The sequence below is a fragment of the Coffea arabica genome, chromosome 6c (assembly GCF_036785885.1).
Source record: "Coffea arabica cultivar ET-39 chromosome 6c, Coffea Arabica ET-39 HiFi, whole genome shotgun sequence".
In the NCBI taxonomy this organism is placed as follows: Eukaryota; Viridiplantae; Streptophyta; class Magnoliopsida; order Gentianales; family Rubiaceae; genus Coffea; species Coffea arabica.
The window spans coordinates 11,515,902-11,535,128 of record NC_092320.1 but is presented as its reverse complement, the minus strand read 5'-3'; the positions used below and the strand labels follow the sequence as shown (position 1 = coordinate 11,535,128).

General features: G+C 35.6%; 1 pseudogene; it reads left to right on the top strand.

Annotated features, from left to right (window-relative positions):
- Positions 1–5,851: 5,851 nt before the first annotated feature.
- On the top strand, positions 5,852–19,119 carry LOC113691557 (phosphoinositide phosphatase SAC3-like; annotated as a pseudogene).
- Positions 19,120–19,227: the final 108 nt, after the last annotated feature.

Below are 19,227 nucleotides of genomic sequence, written 5' to 3'. Positions count from 1 at the left end.
CACGGGTCCGAAATCCGTCCTGTGTACTTATTTGACTGACCCAACCTTCATTTTACAGGCCAGTCATTTTTTGATCTTTGTCTCCGTATATCAACGGATACTCGATTATAAGATGCCCGGAGAGATAGGATCAGGTCAACAGGTATCCGCCCCACCTCACTTATCATTTAATTTTAAAAAAAATATATGATTTGTACTAATTTGATTTTGTATTTTACATATTCATCTAAAATTTTTTCAAAAAAGTTTCCCACCAAGAAACAAGCATTCAAAGAGAATACAAGAAAAAGTAAAAAATATATATATAAAAGAATTCAAAATCAATAAAAGTTTGACATAAGTAACATATTTTTTTTAAATATATGTTCCACATTAATTAAACTCTTTTCTATAAAACATAAGATAATGACTTCTACAAATGAGTCTTGTAAATAAACTATAGTCTTTCATATTTATAATGCAACTTGTTCAATGAAATTACTTAGTTAGTTTTAAAAATGGATTAATCTTTCCTACACTGACAGTGTATACACTATCAGCGTTGGATGATTGACAATTATGCAAAATTTGAATTTGAAATTCAACTTTTGCACACATGTCATGAATCTAACGATGATAGTGTATACACCGTCAGTATAGGAAAGATTTACTCTTTAAAAATATTATTTTATAGTGCATAAAAATCAAATATATATATATGTATATATGCGGAGGCGGGTCGAGTATCTACGAATTTTTAATTATGTAATCCTAGCCCACCCCACCTCTAAGGGGATACCCGACTCTTTTTTGATCCGATCAAATAATATGGATTGAATATTCTAATTTTCGAATCGGATTGGATATGAAGGATTTTCGGGTTGTGAGTAATTTTGCTCACCCCTACTGCTAATGCTCTAGCATTTGCACATAACAATGCTCCACAGACTATCCTTCCTAATCTTGAACTCCTGCTCAAGGATTTCAAGTATTGCTTGATAGGATTAATGATCCCACCAAATATGGCAAGTGTATCCGCCATTCGACTAATTATATAAGAGAAATTATGTTAGCACTACTCAAAAAATTTCAAGCACTCCTTAAGTTCATCAAGTGCTTGTGATTTTTTGAAGAGTGCTGATATCATTTTCCTTGAATAACCATCTACAACCACACGCATTATCCACAAAGCGGAGATTTTTTATTTTTTGGTCTCAGTCCCATTGGCTATCTGAGGCCGAGGGTCGTAGCCCAGTGATTATGCCAACTTTGCTCAGCGTTGAGATTTGAAACTAGTTAGTCCCCTATCCTGCCTGAGAAAGAAAAGGTTGGTAACACAAAGTGTGTGCTCTATGGATTGCTATTTTTTGCAGGATTTAAGGAAGGAGTTGGTGCTTGCTGTGGAACAGGGCGTAACAGAGGATTTCTTACTTGTGGAGGCAACGAGAAGGATCCAAACTACGACTTACGTGACAACCACAATGACCACGCATATGCTTGCTTAGATTCTTTTCATCCAACAGAAAGGATCCGTGAACATTTTGCTAAAGTTCTCTGGGAGGGGCCATCCTCTTGTTTGGGGCCGTACAGCCTAGTCTGTTCCTTCGACAAGCAAACGATAGCTAATTAGTGATTTCTTCGACAATCCAGACCTCGGCAAATCTTTTGATGGAATACTTGAAACTGAAATTATGTGTACAATTAATCATGGGAAGTCGGTTTGGAGAGGATTGGGTTGCATGATAGATGAAAGACATCGTAAGTAAAAGGCTCCGAAGACTTTCACTTATTCTCTGAAAAAAAAAAATCAAGGAAAGTAGGTTAATTTAAATTGGATTTACGGGATTCGGAGAGTAGTTAATCTGATTTGCAAATTGAATGAAGGGGAATGATTGTGGGAAACAGTAGTTATATGGGTTTTTATAAGTTTCTAGTATCTACATATGATTGATATTTTGGAGCATACATTTCGTTCAATTGTAGTAACTAGAATCTGCAGAAACCCAATTGCAGTAACCCCACACCTTGTCTTCTCCTTAGGAATCAGAAGTATACATAGTAACACTCAGCTACTAGTACTTTTGGTTACCTAGGACTAGCCTTTACTTTAACATGTGCTTGTGATCAAATCAAGCGTACTTGTCATTGCACAATTCCCAACTTAAGAAGAAGTTTAACAAGAACAATGCAGCTCAAATTCTGATGAATTGATTGACAATTTGGCAGAGTCCAAAATTGAACAGGGCATAGCGTTCAAGACTTTTTCTAAGAAGACAAGTTTGCACTTTGCACTTGGCGATTTGTTCACAACTTCACATAGTAATGGGATTGACTCACCGTAATGCCCTTTCTTTCAAAAAAATCCAATGGATTCTCCTTAGCAGTAACTCTTTAATTGGTTTAGGACTATTGGCAAAAGCAAAATGGAAACTATACCAGCTTCATTGCCATAGATGGTTGTGAAAGGTCAAAGATATTATACCAAAAGACTTGCCATTGTGCATAAATCGACACGATATTAGTTAAATAGGAAAAAATAAAAATCGGACTCGGCGTACATAATAGATGGATAACCCTATAAATTCTGGTAAATTGGGATATTTTACTGATTTTACACAGTAAAAGTGGATTATGGATGTTGGCAAAGTTTATTTCTCCACATGTAATGATCTACCTTTGATTTTTTTTGGGTATGGCAATTCTCTTTATTGTCTTGACTATATGTGTTTCATAAATTTATTTTAGAAATAAATGATCATCATTTATTATATCATATAGTCTAAAAAAAAAAGGAATATAAATAACATTACCCCGACTGAACAATATATCAAGATAAACTTTCATCTTATTCCTTGTACGGCTCTCCAAATCTATACAGTTATCATCCAAGCTCCAAGCAAGAGTTACGTAGTCTAATAATTTAAAGGTGTCTAAGAAAGACCCTCCCTACCTTGACATTCATTAGAGAAAATGGAGTCAACTCAACCCCTTAGTTAGTTTGAAGATCCATTCATGCGTGGTTATGAGGTACATATGCCCTAAAGTAAGTGTAGAAACTGAAGTGCATCAAGAGAAAGGCAAATAGTAGTAGTATTTGTTAGGGTGACGGTTCATTTTAATTTAATTGGGTAAAATACACTTTACTTTCCTATGATTTAGCGTTTTTTTCACATGACCTTCGTATGATTTTAAAAGTTATACATAATTCCCTCATATTATGGATTAAAGTGTCAAAATGACGGGACTTGCATTCCATAAAGGCATTAATTAAAATGTCAAAAGTATCCCTGTATAAAGTTTAAAATTATTTATTAACCATGAGGTTTATGTATATATTTGAAAATCATAAAGGGGTTATCTGATAAAACATAAAATCATACGGAGTTAGAGTGTCGTGCATATTATATTTATATAATTTGATCATTTGAACCATCTTAATTTTTAAACAACGGTCGGTGATTTTGATATTTTTATGGGTTCCGTTATCAATGATCATTTTCATCACTTTGACACTTTAATTCAAATTATAAACGGATTATATATAGCTTTTGAAACTATAAGGAGATTATATAAAAAAAAAATTGCTAAATTATAAGGGATAAAGTAGTGTATTTTGCCCATTTAACTAGTGTTTTGGGACGCGTAACAACAATAACAAGATGGAAAGCAATGAACAAGAAAAATGAAGAACTGGTACATCTATCTTATCTTCTCGTAGCACTGACTAACCGGTTCTTTCACGGATAGCAGAAAAAGAAGTATTTGGATCTAATCGCGACACATTCGAAGAATTGTCGGATTTCGAAAATAATTCGCTATTTGACTTAGGTCCATCCTTCGCTCTTTTTTTTTTTTTTTTTTTTTTTGGTGGGGGACGTGGGTAGAGGTCTTAGGTCGTAGACTAATTGTTACCCCAAAGTCGAAAGACAGACTTTCCATTTTCGCGTCTAACCCACCCACGCGCTAATTTTTTAGTCAGTGATCTATATATCGAGCCTATTGTATGCTACCAAGTGTCCAAGCTAATCAAGATAGAGCACAATCAATCATAATACATAGAAAACAATGGAGTTGGCCGGACTAGCGAAGAAAAGAACACATAAAAAAGGTCAAAAAGCCAGAAAAAGGCAAAGTTTGGCCTATCAGCCCTAGGCGAAATGTAGCTGAAAAATACCCGTTTTGATCAGCAGCACAATCTTCTTCTTTTGTTTTCTTATCTGAAGTTGAAACAATGCTCATCTGCAGACGTGGGCTCAAGGTTCTGTTTTCATTCAACACTTCTCTACTAAAATAGGGCTGCTAAAAAAATATTCTTTCAATCATTGAAAAGGATATCCTCCACGGGATTCAAGCAAAGAGAGAGAGAGAGAGAGAGAGGCCATTGTCAAATAAATCACTCTGCGACATGTAGCAATATGCACTGTGGTCGGTGTTTTTAAAATTTTGAATTTTCTTAATTTTTTTTTGCCGGAAGTCGACAGGCGTAACTCCTCTTTGATTTTACACTGTGATAATTTAAAAAATCAGGAAAACGCAAAAAAAAATATATATATATATATATTTTTTGTTCGATGAAGAATTTTTATGGAGGAAAAGTCAATCATCAATTTAGAATGAGAAACACGTTTCGAAGTATTAAATAATTAATGATTCTTTGCTTGTATTAATCATTCATACAACTATTATGTCTGTGACCATTTCTTTACCAAATTGTACTTTTGGACTGTCTTGTACGTTTAATGTTGATTGACCATTAAGTTAAACCAATGGAAAAGCAACATTCTTTAGCGTTAGTCAACTAGCTAAAAATAATAAGTTCAATTTGCCAATTTTTGCAATGCCATAAAATAAAAAGAACCAACAATAATATAAACAATCAACTTATTGTGCCAATGATTTCATCGTTTATTCCTCTAAATTTCATTATTGAGTAGGTATAAAGCTTGCAACTAATTAATGGTTCGTCTAAAATTCTTTAGCTGCCGGTGTTTTCTTTTTCTTTTTTTTTCTTATAATACCCAGAATTTTTCAAATTTATTATTCCTTGTCTAGTAGTATATCCTACTCGTCGCTTCTTCAACAAATATAAAAATTCAACCTAATTAATTTATGATCTAATGCAGCACTGTCTATGTGGTAATGTTTCTATAATAACGACAACCTTCAAAACTCATTATTGATTCGTGAGTAATAGTCCTCAGGTCTCAGTCGTGCCTTACATAATGAAATCAAGCTAATTTCCATTTGAATTGTGAAGTTTCATAGAAAATTTTTAGAATATTCTTTTAATATATTATTTAACATATCCTTACACTATGCATTCTTTTACAGAAATTTTACAACTGAGTAAAATTTATCAGTGCTCTCGTCATCAAAATATTCTTAGGAGGTTCTTTTCCGAAAAATTATCTTGGAGATTGTGTAATACTTACTCAAAAACTCTTCGTTTATACATTAATGGGATATCTTTTGTCTCTCTTTTCGTCTTTGGGTTCCTATCTAATGATTCTCGACGTAATAAAAAGGGTTTCTTTTAGTATGATTTGTAAGCCCTAAATCAATGTATCATTTTTGGATTCATATTTAATGATCCTCGACATGATAAAAGGAATTTTTTTAAATATGATTTGCAGGCCCTAAATCAACATATCCTCTTTAAATTCTTATCTAATGATTATCGGCGTAATAAAAAGAATTTTTTTAACATGATTTGCAAGCCCTAAATCAACGTACAATTAATTCAACGGAATGAAAATACACAGTCACAACTTTTTCCTCCCTTCATTTAATATGATTTTGATTGGGGGTGTACGAATATAACGTATGGTTCGACAAGTTCCATAGTAAGATGTGGTTTTCGTTTCATCTCCTTTTGGCCTTTTGCAAATCTCTGGAGGCTGGAGCCCTTTCTCTCTCTCAACTGAAAAAAAAAAGAGAAAAGAAAATAAAAATATATGTGAGAAGCAGTAAGGAACAATACATCGTCGTCGTCGTCATCATTATTATCAATTATCATCATCAACAAACAAAATATATACATACAGCAGAAATAATAATGAAATATACAAACACATCCAGCTATCTCTCTCTCCCTATTTCTCTTTCTCTCTCTTACATTTCCAGCTATTCTAGAACCTCCTGAAATTTTTGCTTCTTCGATCTTCTCTCAAACTATTCCTCAATTTCACTAATCAAATTTGTTCAAGTCATTTTCTTTTTATCAATTTCATTTTAATAGACGCTTATTTGATCCAGAGATCAGGAGCTGTTAATTTCTTATTATATCCAGTTGCTAGATTTTTCTGATTGTTTTCAGGGTTTTGAAATGCTATTGTTTTGAAGTCAAATGGTGTTAGATCAAATTTAGAGGAGAGAATGGCGTGTGTGATAAAGGCGGTGTGGGTGATGAGAGGATTTAGGGGTAAAGGGGAAGAGAGGTGAGATTTTGTTGACTTAAAACATACTTTGGAGCTTTGAATGCGGGAGTGATTGATTCCCGAGCCAGAGGCTCGGGATTTAATTTTACTGTGTTTTGGATCTTTGTTAACGGAATATTTATCCAATGGCGGAAGAGCTGGAGAATGAGCAGCCGCCGCCGCAGCAGCTTACTTCTTACTCCGAAAATGATCATACTTATGCTGAAAATGATCAGCACCAGACAGAAAATGATCAGGGGACAGCAGGAGAGTGCTATCCTGGTCGCCCTAACCCTCTGCCTGAGGGCTTTATGCAGAAATTCCGCCTTTACGAAACTCGATCGGTATATCATTCCTTCTCTTCTCTATACTTAATCTTCTTTTTGCTCTCTCCGGTTTTTTAAGTTTGTTTCTAGATGGCACTGCGTATAGGTTGTCCAAAGTTAGATCTTTGAGCTTCTGTTGATTGCTTGATTTATTGAGAGATCACATTCTGTTCTAGTTTATGTACAGTGCAAGTCGAATAATTCTTGTTTAGCTTATTCTATCTGTTCCATGTGTTGATCGCTTGATATTCTTTGCCTTTCGTTTTAGCTTTCCATGATTGGCTGTTCCAACTTGTTCTGAAAGAACTTTCTTTTATCAGTTTGGACAGTGTCAGATGCAGTGTATATAAGAATTTCCAAGTGAATGGTACATATAAGCTTCAGTAGAATTCTGCAGTATGGGGGATTTATTTGTAACTAAAAGTCAAATTCATATTATGTGTTCGGATAGTTCTAGATAAGATTGAGTTTTCAGGTTGTTACGTGGCAAATGGATTGCATTAACTAACAATTTCCATATTCTGCATTTAATATCGCAATTAATCTTTCCACGTGTTAGAGATCTACATACTTGTCTTGTTTTAAGTGCTTCTTTTGGGCATAAAGATCTTATATTTCAGCATGAGTCGAAAACCCTTGTTTTACTCTCATTGTTTTACTCTCATTAATGGCATTGTGCTAAAGATGACAAAACTATAGCCATTATTGTTTGACGTTTTCAGTGGCACATGTTGTATATCTGATCAATGTAGATGCGCATTTGTGAATTTTAACTTATGAATAAGCTTTTGCTTAAATTTTTTTTTTCTCTTGAATCTTAGCTAAACCATTGTCAAATTTTTTGTTGCAGAATTATTATATGATAGGTAGGGACAAGAGCCGAACATGCTGGAGAGTATTAAAAATTAACAGGTTGGAAGCTTATGAGCTAAATATACTTGAAGATTCTACAACGTACACTGAAAGGGAATGTTCTGACCTTTTGAGGAGGATACATGAGGGAAATATGTCTACAGGAGGGCTTAGATTTGTCACCACTTGTTATGGAATTGTTGGTATGTGTAAATTTTTTAAGTCTGTTATTCCACCGTTGGAAGCTTGATCGTCATTATTTTGCATTCACCTTGGTTCCCTATCTCAGGTTTTATTAAATTCTTGGGGCCCTATTACATGTTGGTTATAACCAAAAGGAGGCAAATTGGTGCAATATCTGGTCACAATGTATACGCAATCTCGAAGAGTGAGATAATCCCGCTTCCGAACTCTGCAGTTCGAGCCAGTATGATGATTGACTATCGAAATGAAAACAGGTTATTCATTAACTACATGCAAAAACGTTTTTAACAGTACACCTGGAGAGCTTTTATTAATACAGGAAGGGGAGCATTACTCAGTAGCAGATGTGTCATTGTCATAGATGTAAGACTACATAATAAGTTCAACATCTGGATTTAGGTACTAGACATGTTCTTCCGCAAACTGTCATCTTGGTTAGCCCACTGTTTTGAACTGTGAAGCTCTAAAATAATAAAATTTTCTACATTACCTCCAATGCATGTCTGCAAGTAATCTAAGTGATGACTACTACCCTCCAGAGATCTAAATAACCTTGGTGGCCTCTGTTGCGGGTGTAGTCGTGGTGATGCAGAATTTAATCAAGTTGCTATCTAAGGCATGGGGTGGTTTCTTTCCCAGCATTAAAAAAATATAATTGAATCACATGCATCCGTGCTTATGTTTCTCGAACTACACTTGTGGATGTGTGGCAGTTATCCACATTTTGATATTCTCATTTTCCTGCAATGTCCCCTGTCAAGTTTTCAAACATAAGTTATTGGAGGAGGGGTATGAAATCCACTATATTATTGGTTCTTATCTGTAGTCTTTTTACTGCTTGTATTTTTTTTTTGTTTTGGGAATTTCTTCTAATTATATAGTTGATTTTCCTTTTTCCCCCCTTGACTTTTCTAGATACAAGAGGCTTCTCTGCACGGTTGATCTTACAAAGGATTTCTTCTTCAGTTATTCATATCATGTTATGAGGAGTGTACAAAAGAATATCTGTGATGCCGAGACAGGGAATGTCCTGTATGAGACTATGTTTGTGTGGAATGAGTTTTTGACTCGCGGAATAAGGAACATCCTTCAGAATACTCTCTGGACAGTTGCACTAGTCTATGGGTTCTTCCAGCAGGTGAGCTTAGTTAGTGCCAGAACAGGGTTGACCTAGTGCACTAGTTTTTCTCCAAATAAAGAAAAAAATTACCAAATAAAGGAAAAAATTTATGAACTGAATATTTTTTAAAAAATACTTCTGCACTTTAATCAGGGGCTTAGATGTTATTTTTGGTATTTCTTGTCAGTTATATTGGTTCTGTTTAAGGCCTATCCTTGTCAATATTTTTAGAAACCTTAATCAAACTGTTTCCTTACTCCATTTAAACCCTTTCCTTGGATTTAGCAAAAGGTGTATTTGGCAACTGAAGGTAGAATAACAGGGATATGCCGTTAGCACTTGTTGTACGATTGTTTTAGCTGATCCTGAATTCAGTATTTTGTATTGCATTTAATTGTTAGTTTCGTATATGAGCTGCTGAACATTATTGATTCTGATTTTGAATTTTTTTCCTTTTTTGTGCATACTTTCTGCGTTGCGTTGTTACAACTTTTTACTTTGTGGATCCAGGCTACGCTGTCCATATCTGGGCGCCAATTTAGGCTGACACTTATTGCAAGACGTTCTCGTCATTATGCTGGGACAAGGTTTGATATAGATTGGAACAATGCACACGCTATTTATTTGTTTGAAAATTACTTTTTTGTATAACTATCCTACACTCAAATGACACAATTATCTATGCTTTTGATTTGCTCTAGTGCTGTAAAGAAGGTAATTTTCTATTGGGTAAAGTTTAAGATTTACAAACTTATCCAACAAGTTTGAAAAGTAAATGCTGGTATCACAAAGTAATAACTGGGCAATTTTGCATAGACTTTTTTCATGTTTGGGCTTAAGATGAGCTAAAAGGAGACAAATGGAGCAAAGGATAACACAGTGAACTGGCTTTTGAACTTAGAAAGCAAAATGGCTCATCTTAAGTAAACACGAGGAAGGCGCACATTTATAATGCAACCTTGTGCTACGCTTCTGTTAGCACACAATTTAACCCCTATTAAGTTATTCCTCCAACCTAGGAGTGCCATTTTAATGGTTTATAGTGCTTATTCAGCAAATATCACTGTCTAATATTGCATGAGTGCATTTTGATCCTATTGATAAGGGCGGTGTAGTGTCTTCTATAGAGGAAGATGGGAAGCCCCTATACAAGCTTCTAGGTTTCAGTAGTCAGGTCAAATAGTTGGCTATAAGTTATTGTAGTTTTAAATTTTTTTTTTTTTTAAAGAACACCATACTCTATAAGGCTCTCTAGTGTTGGTTGTGAATATGTTGATGAGAGGCTTTGGTGACTCGCTTCTCTAATGCGGTCCTGGAAAACATGGAGCAGAAGGCCCTACTGATTTGGCCTTGTTAGTAAGATGAATGTCATAAAAAAGCACACTCTTAAGTGCAATCACAGTTTGCTTGCTTGTTCAGACATTTATGTATTTGCAGATATAATATTTGCTGAAGATGAAATAATTCCAAGAATATTGTAACATTTTGCATCAAATTGCTTTCTTGTAATTGTATCTCTCCAAGAGGGGCTTTCTTAGTGGGCTGTCAAATTTTACATATATAGATAGATTGAGTGTGGTCAGAGGGTGCAGGATAACTATATATGAGAAAGAACCCTAAGTAGTTAGGTCATCAGTCCTATGACGCTTCCATTTGTTCTTCATTTGATCATGTTGTCTTATTCTGCTTATTGTGCTAGAGCCATTCTTAGATAGAAAGTTCTCTGCATCTGCTAAAGTTAATTGAAAGAAGAATGCTGCTTGATTAAATGAACGTTGTAAGAATTCAATGATCGAGGCAACAAAAATGAGTACACCATAATGCAAGTGCTGCATTGGTACTGTTGTCGTTTCTTTTTGTAAGTGAATGCAATGATAAAACTTAGGAAATAACAAATAATGAAACAATTCATGTATTGATATTTTATGGAAAAAGAAAGGCGTGGCTCCTGAGCTGGGGGTTGTCGTGTTACATGTACTCTAATTAGAAAAAAATACAAAGGATTAATGCTGTCTGACTCGTGTACTTTCTGTGACCAAATACTTGTACCACTATTATAACTTGTTTACTATTTATTAGTTCAGGTTGACTTGGAATAAAAACATTTACTATATGTATAGCCAAAAGTATTAAGGACATCAGCCAACTATAACTACTGCTGTGCACCCTCATTTGGCATAAATATAGGTTTTTGGGAGTCCTTGTTTACCCTTTTTTTTAATGGTCAAATATCACGCATAGTATAGACATGGTTTTCTTTTCCATTAGTACAGCTTTTCTCTTTCTGAAGATAGCAATATGGTTTTTTTTTTTTGTCAGAAGGTTGAATTGGCAGTGTGTAATGCTTTTTCCTACTTTCCCTTGATACAGATATCTGAAACGTGGTGTGAATGAAAGGGGCAGGGTTGCAAATGATGTTGAGACTGAGCAGATCGTATTTGAGAATGTTCCAGAGGGGATCCCTATTCAAATTAGTTCTGTGGTTCAAAATCGTGGATCAATCCCACTTTTCTGGTCACAGGAAACTTCAAGATTGAACCTTAAGCCTGATATCATATGTATGTTTATGAATTAGAGTATCTGTTCCCCCTTCTTTTTGTTCCCTGTCAGACATGCATTATTAGGATTTCATTTACCGTCATTCTTAGGATTCTTTCCAACTGAAATTTGTTTTCATGTCATTGCAGTGTCAAAAAAGGACCAAAGGTACGAGGCTACAAGACTTCATTTTGAAAATCTGGTCGGTAGATATGGGCATCCCATAATCATCTTGAATTTGATTAAGGTGAGAGGTCTACATATATTTGGATTTCAACGAACTTTATGAATGTTTAATTTTCTTATGTAAAAGAGGTTATTTGCAAGAAGACTCTTGTATAACTGAAATACAAAAGATCAGCAAAATAAGGAAAGAATAATTTTAGATAGGTTGCCTAAAGTAACTCCTTGACTGTGAAGAGCTTACTGATTTGAGAACAAGCAAAAAACTGATGTGTACTAGATTTGATAATCAACAGACGAGTGAGAAGAAGCCTCGAGAATCGATTCTTCGTGCAGAGTTTGCCAATGCCATTGAATATATCAATAAAGATTTGTCAGAGGAGAATCATCTCAAGTTCCTTCACTGGGATTTGCACAAGCATTCTCGAAGGTACTTTACTTTCTGCTTATGTCATTTATAGTTGTCTCGTTTTTACCTAAATTTGTGTGGAATCTCATTTTCCCTTCCTACACCAGCAAAGCTACAAATGTTTTGCTCCTTCTGGGAAAAGTGGCTACATATGCATTGACACTGACAGGCTTCTTCTACTGCCAAGTAACACCAGCCTTAGCAACTGAGGGATGCTTGAAATGGCCTTATTTTGAGTGAGTTAGCTCTCTACCCTGCTCTTACTTTTGTTTGGAATACCATAGTTAGCTTACTTTGTAGTTGTCCATAATCCTATCTTTTAAGATTTATGTTGGCCATCTTTCATTTGGAGAGTCGCCTCCATCTTCCAGGTTTGCTGGTGTCTTTGTTGGTTTCCATTGTTTTCCAACCTCTTTTTATGTTTAGGTGTTCGGTTTTGTCTTATCAGTAAACTCAGCTATAAGGCCTACTTTTCTCTTCCTGGTGTCATAGCTCATTGGACTTCATTGTAGGAAATTTGCAGAAAGTCTTAATCTGACTAGAAGATAATATGTTTGTCTTATATTTTCTCAGTTTTACAGATTGACGTTATATCTCTTGAAGCACAATAAGTTCTTGTAATGGCAAGTACTTAAGACACTCTGTTAGTTCCCATTCCAAGTATTGTATCTTATGTAGAAGTTAGAATGCCAATTAACATACGAAGAGTTTTAGCAAATACAATTACTTGTCGTCAAATCAGGAGATTTTGTTTCAGTAATCTTTATTCTACGTATCCCAGCTGTTGTCGTTTGACATTCTGACCATGTCAAATCATATTGTAGGTGATAATTAATCCATGTTTCTCAATGTTGAAATCCAAAAGTCTAGACTCAGGTCTTTGGAAGTAAATATTGACTTCAAATGGAATGTTAGGAATTTTAAAAAAATACCATTGTCAGTATGTCTGAACAGCGTTAATGGTCAGATTGAATGGCACATATTCTCTTGAACAAATATCAGGACAAACTTTGAAATACTTAGGGGAAGTTTCATGTAGTCTGGAGATCTGTTGTAGGACCTGATGGGAGATGTAAAATTGGGTTGTGCTGTTGACTTCTTCCATTTTTTCCCCCTCCATTGGAGCTTCGTTATTCTCATGAAGTATGCTGTCTCTAACCTTCTATAACACCTACACCCCTCGAAAAAGAAACAGTGAAAAACGAATAAAAGGGGAAGGAGAAAGTACTATTAAGGTAATGATTAGCTGATGAAGATGAAGTTTTTATCTGCTCTTTTAGAGTATCATAGTGCCTATGTTTTGTCTCATCATTTTCATCTTGGTCCAACATTCAACCCTTGGATAGCCAACTTAAATTGGTTTTGAACCTTTTTATGTATCTGATCCGGGATAGTAATTCATAACCCTTGGTCCAAGAAGGATTCCCTTATGGATGTTATAGAGATTAGGATAATACTTCTAATGTCTATAATTGCTTCAAATCCTAAAGTATATAGATATTCCAGCCATCTATTCTCATCCGTGTCAGAATGTGTGTTAGAAGAGTTGAGGTTATCATCTGGTCCGGGGAGAATATGTCTTTTAGATATTGCCATTACTTGGGAGTTCATAGACAATTAATAACTAGTACTAAACATGGTTTGTTTTCTGGTTAAATTACGAGGTAACTTATTTAATTTTTCTGCCCATAACGATCATGTACTAAACGGCTGACAACTCTCATGATGCAGGAGTTCTGTTGATAGTGACACGCAGCAGCCAGTACAGTGTGAAATTGAAAACGAGTCAAATGACAACCACCATGACGATGCTAGTGAGAACTTAGATAGATTTGACAGAAGATTATGTACCGGGAACAATGTGGCTAATGGTGGTGGTTTTGGTAAGCCGCCAATTCTTCAAAAGGGAGTGCTCAGGACAAACTGCATAGATTGTTTGGATCGTACTAATGTGGCACAATATGCATACGGATTGGCTGCTTTGGGACATCAACTGCGAGCTCTGGGAATAATAAATTCCACAAAAATAGACCTTGATGATCCCTTGGCTGATGAATTGATGGGCTTCTATGAAAGAATGGGTGATACACTTGCTCATCAATATGGTGGCTCAGCTGCTCACAATAAGGTAGGATGATGTGTGGTTCTACTGGAGATCACTTATTACTAGGGTGACTTGAGACTTTTGCTGTTTCACATTTACCTGCTACTCAAGAAGAAACAACCAGCAATAGCAACCCGTTATTACGATGACGGAATGTTATGGACTGTGTCACAAGAGCTTTCAAACCCTTTCTCTTTTTAGATGTGAAGTTTGATAATTGTATCATATGGGACAGAAACAGTGATAGTTCTGCCCTTTGGACTATTGCCCAATAAACACACAGGCACAGTATCCTTAGTGTTTTTTTTTTTTGGCGTATTTGTTACATTTAGGAGGAAGAAGTCCACATTTCAATCTCGTCTTCTGATTTTGAGTAATGATTTCAGGAGTAATTAGTTTTTTTATGAGCTGTACATTGAAATGCTTGGTTTTACGTAGATTTTCTCTCAGCGAAGAGGTCAATGGAAGGCAGCCACCCAGTCCCAAGAGTTTTTCAGGACTCTACAACGGTATTACAGCAATGCTTACATGGACGCAGAAAAACAAAATGCCATTAATGTGTAAGTCCATTTCATTTACATGTTAGATTCTTTCCATTTTTGTCTTCCCCTCTTAATAGTCAGTTATATCATATGCACTTTCTTGGAGTTAAATCCAAGTGGGAGGAGATGATGATCGTTGGAGGCAGGTTAAAGAGTTATCTGAAATACCACATTGTGATGTCTTTTCTATTTCGACCTCTAGTCCCATTCATTTCAGAATATGGTATTTTGCAGATTCTTAGGGCATTTTCAGCCTCAACCAGGCAAACCTGAAGTCTGGGAGCTGAATTCTGACCAGCTTTACAGGGAAAGTAGGAATGGGCAATCAAATATTGATAAAAATGGAAGGTATGACCATATTGGGACATATTCTGCTGTGATTATTGTGGACTTTTGAACTGCAACTTATTCTATGAAAGATAAGAAAATTGTTGCATTGAATTCCAACTGTCTCTTGGCTGTATGGATTATAAATGCTTAATGCCCAAGAATGTGATGCCTTTTTTCTGCGCACAAGCTTCCCTTGGGTACATTTTTGTGATTGGTTGCTTCAACGACACTTTAGGTTATAATCTCATCTTTTGCGTCTGCAGGTCACTGTTTAAAAGATCTTTATCAGATGGAAACATTCTTCGAGAAACTCACACTCCTGTATCCACCTCTAACATGAGCAAAGATATTTCTAATTCTTTGCCTGATGGAGCAATATTCTCTCTGAGTCAACACCCAATATACCAACTTGTGAAAACGAGTTATCACATTTGAGGTGCACCTTTGTTTGCTAAACTTCAGTAATTTTTTAAACCTGTGTCTTTCTTATCATCTTTTGAGACCAAAAGGATTCTTTCATGAGCCGAAGGCTGTGTTGAACTTTGTTGTTGTGTTGTTACAAATATTGACATTGTTTTCTATTTACTTTGAGATATGGCAGGTCTTTTATTCAATATTTCATTGCCTGCTATCCAGAATATTGGTAGCTTATGAGTACTCTTATTTTCACAAGTAATAGATCAATTTTTCTTTTTCTTGTTGCCCCCCACAGAAGACAGAATTATTATATGTTCTTCTTTTCCTATTGATTTAGTGACTCCACATGTCAAAAAGAATTTTGGCATGTCTCATCCACCACATTTGCCTCAACTCACTCTCCTCTCTCTCCCCCTCCCGCCACCTCTCTATCCACCACATTTGCATGGAGTTGTGATTCAATCTGTCTTCTTTGGGTGTTCTTTTGCAGGTATACACCCTCAATGCCTGTGAGGGAACTTTTCGAAGATTTGCCAAGAGACAGATGTCAGGAAAATGAAAATGGAGATTCTTATGACTGTTCAAATTTTGTTGATTTGGATTGGCTATCTTCCTCTGGAAATTCATGTGAAGAAGAGATATTGGAGAGGTGATTTTAGGACTATTTTTGATGCATTGCTAATATATAGATAAATTATTAGAGTGATTAATATGTTTTGAACTTTTAGTTTGCAGAATTTCTTGGAACCTCTCTTTTGTTCAAGCTTATGTTGTTTATTCTGGAGTAAGGATCAAGAAAAGATAAAGTGATATTACACCATCATGGTAGTTAGTTTTCTTTGATTAATCCTTGCCGGGCTTAGCTGAAGCTGTTGAAGAATAGATTAACAATAGTTACTGTTCTTTTTTTTTTTTCCATGAAAATTTGATTTTGCTTACAAGGCAATAAGTTATTACTTCAGTGGAGAACAGTCTATATTGTCCCATAGTTATTGCAAAGAGGCAAGATGTGTAAGTTAACTCTTGTATTTGTAGAACAATTGAGTTGTATAAAAGTTGGCACATAAATTTATGGCATAGGTCACCTAATAGCACAGTTCCAAATTTGAAGCTCCTAAGAATTCTAGAATGATAGTTCTGCATTGAAACTTGTGGTTTCTCATCTTTTCTTTTCCTCAAACAAGACTGACTACTACATTCATCTATCCTTCTCTTCTTGAGGGAAGAGTCAGTTCGCATGTGCTGAAAAGTTGATAGACTTCTTGAGACATCAGAAAATCTTCATTGTTCTATGTTTTTCATACCTGTGGTAGGAAGATATTGCTTATACATCACAGGAATCAATCCTCACGTAACCAACAATGAACGAGAACAAGGAGACTAACTTGCATAGACATTTTCTCTTCCTCAGTTTATCACTTGCCGAGCTTCCTGTCTATATATCATGTATTCAGTTTGTACCTCCTAGAATTTATTAGTCGTTTCTCTTTGAATGTGTAGCTATAAAGAACTCAATAAGTTTGTTACTCTATCCCATTCCGCTGAAGAGCTTACCTCTTTTATTATGGTCGTAGAAATTTTCTGCTGTCTACTTCCAATCATGAATCTTCCACCTAAGGATTGATTGCTGGACCATCCTCCCTTTTTGGCCTTCTTTCACGCTTTTAACTAGTTTGCCTTAATACAATCAATACTGGAGGGTAAATACATCATTCATTACCACAGCATATCTTATTAAATCCCCATTCTATTGTCTTCTCCAACCTCATATTGAATGACTTTCTGAAGTCCACTACTTCTGATGCTTTTCCAGCAACTTCACTAATTCTACTGATCAACACGAAGAAGTTGACATGCATCATTTACTCCTATTGTTATTTGTTATAATCTTTCTCATATTTGATTGTCATGGTAAGATTGCCCAAAAAAAAAATCAAATTTGATTGAATGGTTTTTCTTCATTTGCCAATTGAGAGTTTTATGGGTCTTGAAAAAGCTGAAGGCTCGAGATTGAATTATTTTGTCAACGCAAATGACACATCAGTCTCCAACAAAACTTGGATTGCCTTCTATTGTGAGAAGTTCATTCTTTTCTTCTTTTGTTCTCTTTGTTGGGAGACTCACTGAATTTCCATGGTTGTAGGTCACTGCTTACATCTCCAATTGCTGGACTTTCATCAGATAATGTTGTCAGTGATTTGGCAGGGGAAGCAACCCCAGCAATCAGTGAGTGCGGATCTAGCATGAAGGTTGGTATTCGTTGCTCTCTTTGCAATTAGCTTGCTCAATGAACTAAAAAATTATTTCAAGACGTGAATGCAAAAAAGTTTATAGGATTTCAAATGTGTAACTTGGTTACTATAATCAAAACACCTCAATTAGATAATAATGCAATTGCTTTATCTGCACGTACCCTACTTTAAAAATTGATCCACTAGATACAAGGATTGTGTTGCCAGTCATGGGCTTGTGAAACTGCTTATGCTACATGCGGATTTACTGTGAACTACTGCCACAGCTGGCTTCATAACAAATTCATTTTTCCTTCTCTACCCCTTCTATTCTTTTTTCCCAGGGTGGTGGCGGGAATTTGTTCAGTGAACAAATTGATGTCAAAACTTCTTTTAGAATTAAGATTCATCTGGCTATCTCGTAGACCTATGGAAAAACTTTTTCGAGACATATATCTTCTAAAGATGCAGAGATGAGATTTGAAATAGAAAAGACATTCTTTCAACGGTTGTGTTATGCAGGTTGAATAAATTAGGTTTTCTACTCGACTCAATGATCAGTATCATCCTAATGTTGCAAATGATTCAAAGAATCATCTGTGCTAAATACGTTGCCATCTATTAACAATACCTCTCTAATTTGTCAACTCTTATAATAAATGGCATATAAATTCTAGAAAATGGTTACTTTACCTTTGATTTCTAATGGAAACTTTGTTCTCTGTGCAGGGTAGGGACCAGACTGGAACTGAGTTGTGCTATGATGATAGCTATGGTAGTGAGGTTCATGAGGAATTTTCAGATTGTTTTGTACATTGGGTGACGTATGGAGAAACTCTCTGTCACTGAGGTTCTTGTTGAGTTTTCATGCATGGATGTATGCATTTTGCAGATATACTTAAAAGAGGCACTGGTCACTGGGGTTTATGATAAGAGGAAAGGGAAGAATGGAGGGAGGCACTGGTCACTGGGTTTATGATAGAGGAAAGGGAAGAATGGAGGGGGTGGGTGAAGAGCTGTTTGTGGGGGCAGAGTTGAGGTGTCAGTGGCAGGTCTAAAATGAGTTGAAGAAACGAGTAAAAGAGCTGTTGTGCCTGCATTCTTTTGTTTGACGAGCTTCTGGAAATTATTCCTCTCTGCCCATGCGTCTGATTTGCAGAATGAATTCGATCGTCTAAACTTCGGTCGGAGCCTGATACATTAGCGTACACCGAGTAAATAGCCATCAACAATTTTAAAGATTCTTTTGGAGCTCTTTCTCATCAACTTCGTTGTAGTTATTTTCTTCAACAACTAATCCTCCGGTTCTTAGTTGCAGTGGTGTAAATATGATCCAACTCATTGGAGCTCCTGTCTCTTGCAGTTTTAGGCCATTGATTTGTTTTGTCCATTTATTTTTGAATCTATCAAAATTTATCGTGCGAATAAGCTCTTAAATAAACTTTTGGTAGGACAGTTTATGTTTTGATTTTGTGGTTTCGACTTAAAATTTTACTTCGGTTCCGAAGGAGCATAAGAAAAGATCAGCCAAGGTGAAGAAATTTCAAGACGGGCAAAAAAATAATGGTAAATCTTT